Below are 14,245 nucleotides of genomic sequence, written 5' to 3' on the forward strand. Positions count from 1 at the left end.
TAGTCCAATTAAAATAAATTAATTGATTTTAAATTAAAAAACAAAAACAAAATAACCCCAGAGAAAAGGCTGTTTACTCTATCCCTTAAACCCCTTTCTCCTGCTTCTCTCTGCATCTTACAAGAACCAAAAGCAGAAAACATGGGAAACAGAAGGGAAATAGATTTTAGAGACTGTTAGCATGGGCTTTGTCCTGCAATCTGCCACCCCCAGTTTCTGTGAAAACCTGTTTCATTTCACACCCTTACCATATGCACCCCCAGCCTTGTACTTGACTCAGGTACTTCTCATAGGCTGCAGGGCAGTGGTACTTTCCAATGTGCTGTACAATTCCTCAACTAGAGGCTCTTCTGCACAGGACTGCACTGCTTAGGGAAAGATGGATAAACTGTTCTGGACCTTTATGTGTTGGTTTTCTGTTTCTTCGTTCACCATGGAAGCCCACTTAAAGTGGAAAATTTAAGCTCAGAGCATCCCCACTGGTTTCTTCAGGTGCTTTCATACTGCTCAGCGGTGGACACTCACTAAACATCCATTGAACAGATGAATGTTTGCAAAAAGGTACCTGGGTTGGAAAGCTATCATAATTATCACACTGTGTGAACTCTAACTGCCATTAAAATTTTTATTCCTGGCCCCAAGTAAGCCTTGAATCCACTGACAGGGAGTGGGAGACAGAGGACAATATTTGAATCTCTGGCAACTGGAAGACTATATATGGTCCATAATGATGCTCAATGAATTCTTGTTTGACTAAATGAATGACTAAATTACTGAATGAACAATACTGGTTTCTAGGACTTTCCTGACAGTCCAGTGGTTAAGACTCAGCACTTCCACTGTAGGCGCCACAGGTTTGATTGCTGGTCAGGGAAGTTCCCCAGGCCGAGTGGTGTGGCCAAAAAGGAAAAGAGACGGAAAAAAAAAAAGTGTCTAAACAATACTGGCACGTAAGCATGACTTAGGGAAATGAATGGAGAAAATGAAGACCCATCATTGAAGACATATGGGGAAGGGCTTGTATACAACAATAAGAAACTTGGGCTTTATTACTTATTCTTTTTGTTAAGGTAATGACTGAAGCTTTTTGAGCAATCAGGGAGTAATTTAGTGATCAAAGTTGTTTTAGAAAGATCATACTAATGGTTAGATAGAAGACCTGTGCAAAGTCTGATGTGTAACTAAGCTTTTGTTGCTTTCAAAAAGTGAGTCTCACTCTTGGGACTCTATGGCTTGAAACGAGCTAGAATAGCCTCTTCGAGAGAGAGACAGGGAGAGAGAGAGATCCTGTTACAACAGAGGTCCACTCATCACAGACATCCCGGCTGAGGTCCAAGGTATGTGAGGCCATCAGAGACCAGCCAGCATCACAACCAGCTCCACCAGCTGATAGACTCAGATGCATGAGAAAGCCCAGCCAACATTGTGTGGAGCAGAGGCAAGAAGTCCTGACTGAGTCCTCCCCAAATTGCCAACCTATACAGTGGTGGAACATAATCATTGCTGTCAGCCATTAAATGTGAGATGTTGTGGCAGACAGAATTTTAAAGACAGTCCCCCCAAGATTTTAATTCTCTTCCTATTCAATCACATATAGTATATAGGTGCTGTTGTGAAGGGATTTTGCAAATATAAGGAAAGCCCCAAGCCAGGAATTTCCCTCGTAGTCCATTGGTTAGGAATCTGCCTGCCCATGTAGGGGACACGAGTTCGATCCCTGGTCTGGGAGGATCCCTCATGCCGAGGAGGAGCTAAGCCCATGTGCCACAACGAATGAAGCCTGCATACCTAGAGCCTGTGCTTCACAAGAGAAGCCACTATAATGAGAAGCCCACTCACAGCAACGAAGAGCAGGCTCTGCTCCCCACAACTAGAGAAAGCCTGCACACAGCAATGAAGATCCAGCACAGCCAAAAGCAAAAAATAAATAAAATGTAAATTAAAAAAAGAGAGATTGTATCTTAAAAATTAAAAAGCCCCAAGTCAGTTGATCCTGTGGTAGGAACCTGATGCAATCATTTGAAGTGCTGAAGTGACCACTTTAAATGCAGTGAGTTTTCTCCGGTTTTTCTTAAAGATAGAGGAGGCTACATAACAGAGAATGTCTGTGGCTCCAGCTGACAGCCGGCACGGGAGCTGGGACCTCTGCTGTACAACCAAAGCTGAATTCTGCCAACAGCCTGAAAAAGTAGGAAGTAGGTTCTTTCCCGGAGCCTCCAGGTAAGAGCTTAACTCAGCGGAGACCTTACTTACAGCCTTGTAAGACCCTGAGCAGAGAACCCAGTCCAGCGTGCCCACAACACTAACCTACAGCATCACATGCTAATAAGCTTCTGCGTGTATGTTCAGTCACTCAGTCATGTCTGACTCTGCAATTCTGTGGATTGTAACCTGCCATGCTCCTCTGTCCATGGATTTTTCAGATGAGAATAATGGAACAGGTTGCCATTTCCTCCTCCAGGACATCTCCCCAATCCAGGGGGTTGAACCCACGTCTCCTGTGTCTCCTGCAATGGTAGGCAAATTCTTTTGCCACTGAGCCACCTGGGAGGCCCTAATAATCATCTTGTTTGTGCTAATTTGTTATGCAGCAATAGAAGATTAATACGAGTTTATTTTAGATGACGAATACATGTACTAACATTTTCATGACACACAAGAAACACTTACCATAGACCAGGGAATTTTAACTCTGGCTCAACATCAGAATCTTGTGGAGCACCTCTAAATATATCCATGCCTGGGCCCACCCCAGAGATGCTAAAACTTAATTGATTTAATTGTTCTGGGATGTGGCCCAGGTATTGGTATTTTTGAAGAGCTCCCCAGGTAATTCTAATATGCAGCCAGAATTGAAAACCACTAATATAAAACAAATTATGTACGGGCAAAGAGATGGATGAGAGAGATGTCCATCCCATCACCCCTCCACTGTGAGACAGTTGCCTTGAGCATGTTGGTGACTCTTTCAGGTAGGGTGTTTCAGCTGGAAGAAACAACATCCCGTCCACAATGGGGCAACAAGATCATTAGTCTCTCCTTTAATGGGAAATCCAGATATGAGGGGTTTCATAGCTGGTGAGTTCAGTGGCTCTGCATAACTGTCTTTGCTCCGCCATCTTCAGCACGTGGGCTTTGGTCCCAGTTGCTTCATGGTACTAAGGTGGTAGTTCCTGATTGGTACACCACGTATCACTTGCCACCATCCAAAGGAAGTGAATTCTCCCCATGTATTCCCTTCTAGCAGGGAAAGAAAACTTCCCCAAAGCCTTCCCAGACTTTTGCTCAATTCTGTTGGCAAGAATTGGGTTACATTTCCAGGTACTCACTGTCCAAGAGACTGGAAGAGAAATACCCAGCATGTTCAGCCACTGTAGTGGGAAGTGGACTCTCCTAGCAAAATCTCAGTAGGGGACGATGTATAGGTTACTGGGTAGATGACCAACCACCTTGATTCTTTCGTGTACCTCTTTATGCTCATCTAAAGATACATATTCATGTATCTCTATATATAGCTCCTTATGCTCATCTAACGGAGAAGGCAACGGCAGCCCACTCCAGTACTCTTGCCTGGAAAATCCCATGGATGGAGGAGCCTCGTAGGCTGCAGTCCATGGGGTCGCTAAGAGTCGGACAGGACTGAAGCGACTTAGCAGTAGCAGTAGCAGTATGCTCATCTAAAGATACATATTCATGACTCTGTATATACAGGTGTATGCATAAATAGAATTACATCATAGATGGTCTTTACTGTGGTCATTCTTCCTCTCACATTCTACTATTGTTTTTATAATAGTTTTAACTATTTTATTTCAGCCTAACATCAAATGTTGACACCTGATGTTTATCCTTTAGTAATTCCCTCAATGCCTAATATAAATCATCAAAGAATGTATATAGGGAAGTGGGTAGTCATTCTTTATACACCAAAAGAGGATCATATTATAGCAACTCTGTAAGGTATATACAGAGATTTTTTTTTTATTGGTCTCTGAATATTGCCTGTTATTGCCCAAATTTTCTCAGTTTTCCCTCCACACTCTCCTTCAACTTCTATCAAAGAGTCCAGTTAAAATTGAGTACAGGGATTTCCCTGGCCGTCCAGTGGTTAAGACTCCATGCTTCCAATACAAGGAGTGACCATTAGACCCCTGATCAGGGAACTAAGATCCCACATGCTCTGTGGTGTGGTCAAATAAATAAGAAAAATAATTGTTGACTACTTAAAAACAAACGTGAGTATAAATCTTTTAGCCTTTCATGCTGTGTTGTCTGGGATGTCAGGGCAACACAGTTATGAAATAAAGTATTTTCCAACTAATCCACTATCTTTCAACTAGTTGCTTGTGCTTAGAAAAGTTGTCTGGGTCTCGTGATACTCCCATTTAGCTGTTTAGGTCCTTCAGTCTCTTTCTACTTTCCCAGGGAAAGACAGTAATTATTTTTGTCCCTTCTAAGCCGCTGGAAGATGCATTTTCTCCTAGGGGATGATGTTTTGAATTTCCAAAGATGCCATATTTCCTCATGACTTTTGCTACCCGAATGGTAGAAGTTCCCTATTGCAGGCTAGAGAGAAATCCATTCTTTCCAGACTCCCTTTCTTCTTTTCCCATGTCTATTCCAACATGAAAGGGAGTTTCTTCACAAAACTCTAAAATACAACCATTTTGCTGAGTTTTGTCCTGTTTTGTTATGTCATTGTTTTTAGGAGTGATGGCCTCTTCCATTATCTTTTAATCAGATATGAACAAAACCAAACAGTTGTCAAACAAATTTATATATATAATAAACCTGAATCCATTCTGTATTTCTTCTAAATAATTCCCTAAATATAATGATATCTGAGTAAAGGGGAGAAGAAAAAAAGCAAAACATCTGATCCCTGGAAAAGGATAAAACCATTTATAAAAGATTGCAACAGAATTGACTCCTAGACTGCTTCAGTTTCTTGCACTGGACAATAACTTTATCAGACTAGCACCTGAGCAGATTCTAATAAATGTGAATAAGGCCTAGAGCAGCCGGGATCTCAAAAAGTTTTAATCAATGTATTTTTAGTGTGCCCAGGCCACCCATTGTAGGTACTGGAGATTTAGAAATTAAAATGACTCGTTTGAGGTGATTTCATATGTAAAGATGAGAGAAGTATTCTTCTTCTACAGATAGTTCTTCATTCCCTGGCAGTAGGTGGCCAATCTAAAACTAAAAAACTCAAGTCCAGTTATGCGATTGATTTAAATTTTTTCAACAATGGGGGTAATTTTCTCTTCAGTGGTTTCTCTCCCCCTTGTGCATTTGCCAAAGAATGCTCAAACTACTGCACAATTGCACTCATCTCACACGCTAGTAAAGTAGTGTTTAAAATTCTCCAAGCCAGACTTCAACAGTACGAGAACCGTGAACTTTCAGATGTTCAAGCTGGTTTTAGAAAAGGCAGAGGAACCAGAGATCAAATTGCCAATGTCCGCTGGATCATCAAAAAAGCAAGAGAGTTCCAGAAAAACACCTATGTCTGCTTTATTGACTATGCCAAAGCCTTTGACTGTGTGGATCATAATAAACTGTGGAAAATTCTGAAAGAAATGGGAATACCAGACCACCTGACCTGCCTCTTGAGAAACCTATATGCAGGTCAGGAAGCAACAGTTAGAACTGGACATGGAACAACACACTGGTTCCAAATAGGAAAAGGAGTACGTCAAGGCTGTATATTGTCACCCTGCCTATTTAACTTCTATGCAGAGTACATCATGAGACATGTTGGGCTGGAGGAAGCACAAGCTGGAATCAAGATTGCCAGGAGAAATATCAATAACCTCAGATATGCAGATGACACCACCCTTATGGCAGAAAGAGAAGAAGGGCTAAAGAGCCTCTTGATGAAAGTGAAAGAAGAGAGCGAAAAAGTTGGCTTAAAGCTCAACATTCAGAAAACGAAGATCATGGCATCTGGTCCCATCACTTCATGGGAAATAGATGTGGAAACAGTGGAAACAGTGTCAGACTTTATTTTTCTGGGCTCCAAAATCACTGCAGATGGTGATTGCAGCCATGAAATTAAAAGACGCTAACTCCTTGGAAGAAAAGTTATGACCAACCTAGATAGTATATTAAAAAACAGAGACATCTGTATAGTCAAGGCTATGGTTTTTCCAGTGGTCATGTATGGATGTGAGAGTTGGACTATAAAGAAATTGAGTGCCAAAGAATTGATGCTTTTGAACTGTGGTGTTGGAGAAGACTCTTGAGAGTCCCTTGGACTGCAAGGAGATCCAACCAGTCCATCCTAAAGGAGATCAGTCCTGGGTGTTCATTGGAAGGACTGATATTGCAACTCCAATAATTTGGCCACCTGATGCGAAGAGCTGACTCATTTGAAAAGACCCTGATGAGAGCAGGAGGAGAAGGGGACAACAGAGGGTGAGATGGCTGGATGGCATCACCAACTCAAAGGACATGGGTTTGGGTGGACTCCAGGAGTTGGTGATGGACAGGGAAGCCTTGTGCGCTGCAGTTCATGGGGTCACAAAGAGTTGGACACGACTGAGCGACTGAAAACTGTGCATTTTAGGCTTATTTTCAGTGAACAAGAACTTTACACTGAATTGGCTTGGTTGCTGACACACTCGATATAAGTTAGACCATCAGAAATACCAATGAAAAAACATGATACATACAGCTTAAATGCTGATATGGAGGTTGCATTCTATTTTAGCTGGCTATGGTTAAAATTACCCCTCAAAGTTTTTTTTAATCCCTTTAAGGTGATCCATGCTTTATTTATTTATTTATTTATTTTTAATCTTTATTTTACTTTACAATACTGTATTGGTTTTGCCATATATTTACATGAATCCACCACAGGTGTACATGCGTTCCCAAACATGAACCCCCCTCCCACCTCCCTCCCCATAACATCTCTCTGGGTCATCCCTGTGCACCAGCCCCAAGCATGCTGTATCCTGCATCGGACATAGACTGGCGATTTGTTTCTTACATGATAGTATACATGTTTCAATGCCATTTTCCCAAATCATCCCACCCTCTCCCTCTCCCTCTGAGTCCAAAAGTCCGCTCTACACATCTGTGTCTCTTTTGCTGTCTTGCATACAGGGTCATCATTGCCATCTTTCTAAATTCCATATGTATGTGTTAGTATACTGTATTGGTGTTTTTCTTTCTGGCTTACTTCACTCTGTATAATCAGCTCCAGTTTCATCCATCTCATCAGAACTGATTCAAATGTATTCTTTTTAATGGCTGAGTAATACTCCATTGTGCATATGTACCACAGCTTTCTTATCCATTCATCTGCTGATGGACATCTAGTTTGTTTCCATGTCCTGGCTATTATAAACAGTGTTGCGATGAACATTGGGGTACATGTGTCTCTTTCAATTCTGGTTTCCTCGTTGTGTATGCCCAACAGTGGCATTGCTGGGTCATAAGGCAGTTCTATTTGCAATTTTTTAAGGAATCTCCACACTGTTTTCCATAGTGGCTGTACTAGTTTGCATTCCCATCAACAGTGTAGGAGGGTTCCCTTTTTTCCACACCCTCTCCAGCATTTATTGCTTGCAGACTTTTGGATCTCAGACATTCTGACTGGTGTGAAGTGGTACCTCATTGTGGTTTTGATTTGCATTTCTCTAATAATGAGTGATGTTGAGCATCTTTTCAGGTGTTTGTTAGCCATCCGTATGTCTTCTTTGGAGAAATGTCTATTTAGTTCTTTGGCCCATTTTTTGATTGGGTCTTTTATTTTTCTGGAATTGAGCTGCATGAGTTGCTTGTATATTTTTGAGATTAGTTGTTTGTCAGTTGTTTCATTTGCTATTATTTTCTCCCATTCAGAAGGCTGTCTTTTCACTTGCTTATATTTTCCTTTGTTGTGCAGAAGCTTTTAATTTTAATTAGATCCCATTTGTTTATTTTTGCTTTTATTTCTAGAATTCTGGGAGGTGGATCATAGAGGATCCTGCTGTGATTTATGTCGGAGAGTGTTTTGCCTATGTTCTCCTCTAGGAGTTGTATAGTTTCTGGTCTTACATTTAGATCTTTAATCCATTTTGAGTTTATTTTTGTGTGTGGTGTTAGAAAGTGATCTAGTTTCATTCTTTTACAAGTGGTTGACCAGTTTTCCCAGCACCACTTGTTAAAGAGATTGTCTTTACTCCATTGTATATTCTTGCCTCCTTTGTCAAAGATAAGGTGTCCATATGTGTGTGGATTTATGTCTGGGCTTTCTATTTTGTTCCATTGAGCTATATTTCTGTCTTTGTGCCAGTACCATACTGTCTTGATGACTGTGGCTTTGTAGTAGAGCCTGAAGTCAGGCAAGTTGATTCCTCCAGTTCCATTCTTCTTTCTCAAGATTGCTTTGGCTATTTGAGGTTTTTTGTATTTCCCTACAAATCTTGAAATTATTTGTTCTAGTTCTGTGAAAAATATCGCTGGTAGCTTGATAGGGATTGCATTGAATTTGTAGATTGCTTTGGGTAGTATACTCATTTTCACTATATTGATTCTTCTGATCCATGAACATGGTATATTTCTCCATCTATTCGTGTCCTCTTTGATTTATTTCATCAGTGTTTGATAGTTTTCTATATATAGGTCTTTAGTTTCTTTAGGTAGATATATTCCTAAGTATTTTATTCTTTTCGTTGCAGTGGTGAATGGAATTGTTTCCTTAATTTCTTTTTCTACTTTCTCATTATTCGTGTATAGGAATGCAAGGGATTTCTGTGTGTTGATTTTATATCCTGCAACTTTACTATATTCATTGATTAGCTCTAGTAATTTTCCGGTGGAGTCTTTAGGGTTTTTTATGTAGAGGATCATGTCATCTGCAAACAGTGAGAGTTTTACTTCTTCTTTTCCAATTTGGATTCCTTTTCTTTCTTTTTCTGCTCTGATTGCTGTGGCCAAAACTTCCAGAACTATGTTGAATAGTAGTGGTGCAAGTGGACACCCTTGTCTTGTTCCTGACTTTAGGGGACATGCTTTCAATTTTTCACCATTGAGGATAATGTTTGCTGTGGGTTTGTCATAGATAGCTTTTATTATGTTGAGGTATGTTCCTTCTATTTCTGCTTTCTGCAGAGTTTTTATCATAAATGGATGTTGAATTTTGTCAAAGGCCTTCTCTGCATCTATTGAGATAATCATATGGCTTTTATTTTTCAATTTGTTGATGTGGTGAATTACATTGATTGATTTGCAGATATTGAAGAATCCTTGCATCCCTGGGATAAAGCCCACTTGGTCATGGTGTATGATCTTTTTAATGTGTTGTTGGATTCTGATTGCTAGAATTTTGTTGAGGATTTTTGCATCTATGTTCATCAGTGATATTGGCCTGTAGTTTTCTTTTTTTGTAGCATCTTTGTCAGGTTTTGGTATTAGGGTGATGGTGGCCTCATAGAATGAGTTTGGAAGTTTATCTTCCTCTGCAATTTTCTGGAAGAGTTTGAGTAGGATAGGTGTTAGCTCTTCTCGAAATTTTTGGTAGAATTCAGCTGTGAAGCCGTCTGGACCTGGGCTTTTGTTTGCTGGAAGATTTCTGATTACAGTTTCAATTTCCGTGCTTGTGATGGGTCTGTTAAGATTTTCTATTTCTTCCTGGTTCAGTTTTGGAAAGTTGTACTTTTCTAAGAATTTGTCCATTTCTTCCATGTTGTCCATTTTATTGGCATATAATTGCTGATAGTAGTCTCTTATGATCCTTTGTATTTCTGTGTTGTCTGTTGTGATCTCTCCATTTTCATTTCTAATTTTATTGATTTGATTTTTCTCTTTGTTTCTTGATGAGTCTGGTTTGTCAACTTTATTTATGCTTTCAAAGAACCAGCTTTTGGCTTTGTTGATTTTTGCTATGGTCTCTTTTGTTTCTTTTGCATTTATTTCTGCCCTAATTTTTAAGATTTCTTTCCTTCTACTAACTCTGGGGTTCTCCATTTCTTCCTTTTCTAGTTGCTTTAGGTCCATGCTTTAATAGAGAGGAGAGGCAAAGTCAGTTTCTTCAAAGGGAGTACTTGTTGAGAAAATTCACTTTTTTAAAAAAGGGAGGGGTTCAGTCGGAGGGGTGAGTGGGGAATAACAGGGAATTTCGGAAGGGGTGTAGCTTTCCTGACAGCCCTAATTGGCATGCTGTCTCAGAGGAGAGGGTTTTGCTCTACTAATTATTTTGTATTTTCACAAGTTGTCATCACGGTAACAGTCTCATTGTCCTCAGAGCTACCTGTCCTGCCCCGGCCCAGCCTCTCTGCCTGGGCCCCAGGTCTTCCCTTGGAAGCCTCTGTTCTGCCTTTTGTGATTTTCACAGTTTTCATATTCCATCATGTCAGTCTTAGGATCTCCAGCTAAAATAAAAGTACATTGTTTAGACACCTTAGAAACCAAAGCATACTGAGGACAATCATCATGGTGACATCTTCCTCTCAGCTAAATCAAACCTTCATGGAGTTCGTTTCCAGCAGTGGACAGAAGTCACATTTTCTTGAGACCAGATAACTAATCAAAATCAGGGGCTGTCTCCCGGATTTTTTTTTTCTCCTTTTTAAAGTGAACTCATGTGCGTGCATGTGTGCCCAGTCATTCATCCATGTCTCAGTCTCTGCAACCCTATGGACTCTAGCCTGCCAGGCTCCTCTGTCCATGGAGTTTTCCCAGGCCAGAATACTGCAGTGGGTTGCCATTTCCGTCTCTAGGGGATCTTCCCCTCCCAGGGATCTAAACTGCATCTCCTACATCGGCTGGCAGGTGGATTCTTTACCACTGAACCACAGGAAAGCCTAAAGCAAACTTAGCAAAACCTATGTTTGAATGAAGTACCTTTCAAAATATGTTAGTTTTAATGATTGCAACGTTTTTAGTATTTTGTGTATTTCCTTCCAGACTCCCTTCTATATTTATATTTAAAATAATTTGAATTCCATTGCTTTCTTCAGTTAAATATTTTACTATTTTCATTAAATAAATGTATGATAGTTACGTAAATTAATCCAACATCAAGAGTTCAACAGTTTCCACCTTTCTTGAGACGTGTTGCATAGGTAATTGGAAATAATAGATTAGTAAGTCCTGGTATTCAGATGGGCCTATTCAGGGGACAGCCTTCACTTGGGCAGTCTGACCAGGCTGTCATCAAGTCAGGTTGAATTTTAAGGTTTGATTTAAACTTTGTGAATTGCCACAGGTTTTTAACTGACCAGCAAACATCCAGGTTGCCCAGACCAGCGAATGGTCCTGTCTCTCAACCTGTAATATCCTTGAATTTTGGAACCTATCTCAAACTCCAAACACCTGCTAACACCTGAGGTTTTCAAGTTTACAAATGTACCCCAAAGTTCTGTTTCTTTTTTCACACTTTATAAAACTCTCCCAGTCCTTTGGCATGCTCCATTCAGAATGTTAAAGAATCCTCTAATCCCCTAGATGGGGAACCTGATTTGAAAATATGAAGTGATATATACCTTTCTGCTATCATTTACATTTGCAAATGTCTGGCCAGACCCTGCCACCTGAATTAGAATAAAACCCTCAAGACAGTCCCCAAATTTGATGCATCGATAGACATTTTCTATGGGCTTATTGCAGACCTCACAGAAGGCTAGGTAGCTCATATCATCAGAAAACATTCTCCTTCAGGATGAAGTCTGACTCCTCTAGCTCCACCAACCATAGGGAAAAGTGAAAAAATATAACTGTGTTTAACTCCCAATCTACAACCCCAGCTCAATGTAACAAATTCCAAAATGAGAAATAAAGTGAATTCTCTCCAAAGACTCTCTGACAGTCCAGACGTAGGTCTGGCATGATGCCCAGAAACTTAGATGGGTACAATTTGGTCACATCAGGTTAATTTCTTTTAACATCTCTAAACATATCCTCTTTGGTTGCTTTCAGCCTACAGTACTACATCAGCTCAATTCAGGGATTTTTTTCTTTTTCAGAGTAATTGATTTGACATGTTTATTATGATGGCCAAGCATGGGACTGACTGACTAAATGTTTCATTTTTCACTCCATGTTTGGCACATACCCCCGGACACTGTAATTATCCTACCCTTTTTGTCTCTCCTCATTATACGTGAAATGCAGAGAGAGGCCACCCTTTCTGACTGAAAACTGATATCCTCTTTCAGCGCTTTCATGGAGTGTGCTGATTTGCACACAGGGCCTGAGTGTGAAAATACATGAGTTAGCCCTGATTTGTAAACTGGCTGTCATCTATGTTTCCATAGTTGTCACAGCCCCGCTGATCTCAATTTCTGTACCTTGAAAATGGGAAGGACAAATCTTATCCTTTTCCAACATAAAGCATTACTGTTGTTGTTCTAGTCGCTAAATCATGTCAGACTTTTGCGACCCCATGGACAGTAGCCTGTCAGGCTTCTCTGTCCGTGGGATTTCCCAGAAAAGAATACTGGAGTGGGTTGCCATTTCCTCCTCCAGGGGATCTTTCCAACCCAAGGATCAAACCCATGTATCCTGCTTTGCAGGTGGATTCTTTACCACCAAGCCACCCTATTGGACAGCACAGATATAGTATCTCCATCAGTATAGAAAGTTCTGCTGGGCTGGGCTGTCTAACACTGACAAATCTTCCCTCTCACAGCTTCTCTAACTGGCTTTAAGTCAGTCTTTACAGTAACATCAGGTGAATCCATCTCACACAAATGAACAGCAGTCCAAAGTAACAGTGCGTATATAACAAATGACGTATTATCATACTTTTCTTCACCCACACCCAGCACTAGCGGCTAGAATAAGCCAAAGTACATGCTGCAGAGAGATTTATCAATCAATAATCAATACCTAATTTTAAAAAGAATTATATCATGGGACAGAGTCTAGAAATATTCTATTTTCCTTAATATGTGAGTCCCTGTAGATCCATGGTCTGGATATCCAGGATTTGAGTGCCCTCCCCCATCCTCTTATCCCAATTCCTCTGTGAATTAAATATTGATTTTATTATCTGCCGAGTTTCTCCTTGTTTATGACTTCACATCTATTTGATAAAGAATGCAATGTTAGCAGGTATTTAAGTGTTTTGCATGTTATATATGCAAAATGGTAAGCATCAAATATAAACACAAGCTGATTGACTTAAGATGCATTGTTTTCATGCCCTTATTTTATTGCCAATCTCACATATCTCACATCTAACATGGAATAGGCCTCTCACAGTCATAAAAGGCCTACAAACCAAGCTATTGGAAGGGTAATATTTAAGCACAGCATTCATAAAATAGCTAATGGTATTATAGAGTTGACAGATACCATAGAACTGTCAGAGAAATGGATGTTCAACGATCTCCTTTCAAAAATAAGAAAACAAATCAAGAGAGGGAAACTTCCTGTACTGCTGGTGGGAAAGTAAATTGGTACAGCCACTGTGGAGGACAGTATGGAGGTTCTTTAAAAAATTAAAAATAGAGTTACTATAATATTTTGCAATCCCACTTCTGGGTGTATATCCAGAGGAAAAAATGGCCCCAAAAGATAAACGCACTCCAGTGCTCACTGTGGCACTGTTTACAATGGCCAAGATATGGAAGCAACCTAAATGTCCATTGATAAAGGAATGGACAAAGAAGATGTGGTCCATATATACAATGAAATAGTACTCAGCCATTAAAAAGAATGAGATAATGCCATTTGCAGCAAGATGGATGGATCCTGAGATTGTCATACTGAGTGAAGTAAGTCAGACAGAGAAAGAGAAATATTGCATGATATTGCTTATATGTAGAATCTAAAAAAATGATACCAATAAATTTATTTACAAAGTAGAAACAGACTCACAGACTTATAGAATGAACTTATGGTTGCCAATGGGGAAGGGTGGAGGAAGGAATAGGTAGGGAGTTTGGGATGGACATGTATTCACTGTTAATATTTAAAATAGATAACCAAGGCCTACTGTATAGCACAGGGAACTCTGCTCAGTATTATGTAACAATCTAAATGGGAAGATAATTTGAATAAGACTAGATCCATGTATAATTGAATCACTTTGCTATACACCTGAAACTAACACAACATTGTTCGTCAACTGTACTCCAATAAAAAATAAAAAACTAAAGAAAAGAAAGTATAGCGCTGCAGTGACTTGATTAATAGTGGAGCCAGGATATGAATCCAGCTCCCAGACCTGGACCCTGAGCTATTTTGGATGTCTTGTTCTTTGCCCTCCCGTGACAAGGAGAATGAAGGAGAAGAGCTGGGAGGGCAG

Source organism: Ovis canadensis, chromosome 7, assembly GCF_042477335.2.
Source record: "Ovis canadensis isolate MfBH-ARS-UI-01 breed Bighorn chromosome 7, ARS-UI_OviCan_v2, whole genome shotgun sequence".
Taxonomy (NCBI): Eukaryota; Metazoa; Chordata; class Mammalia; order Artiodactyla; family Bovidae; genus Ovis; species Ovis canadensis.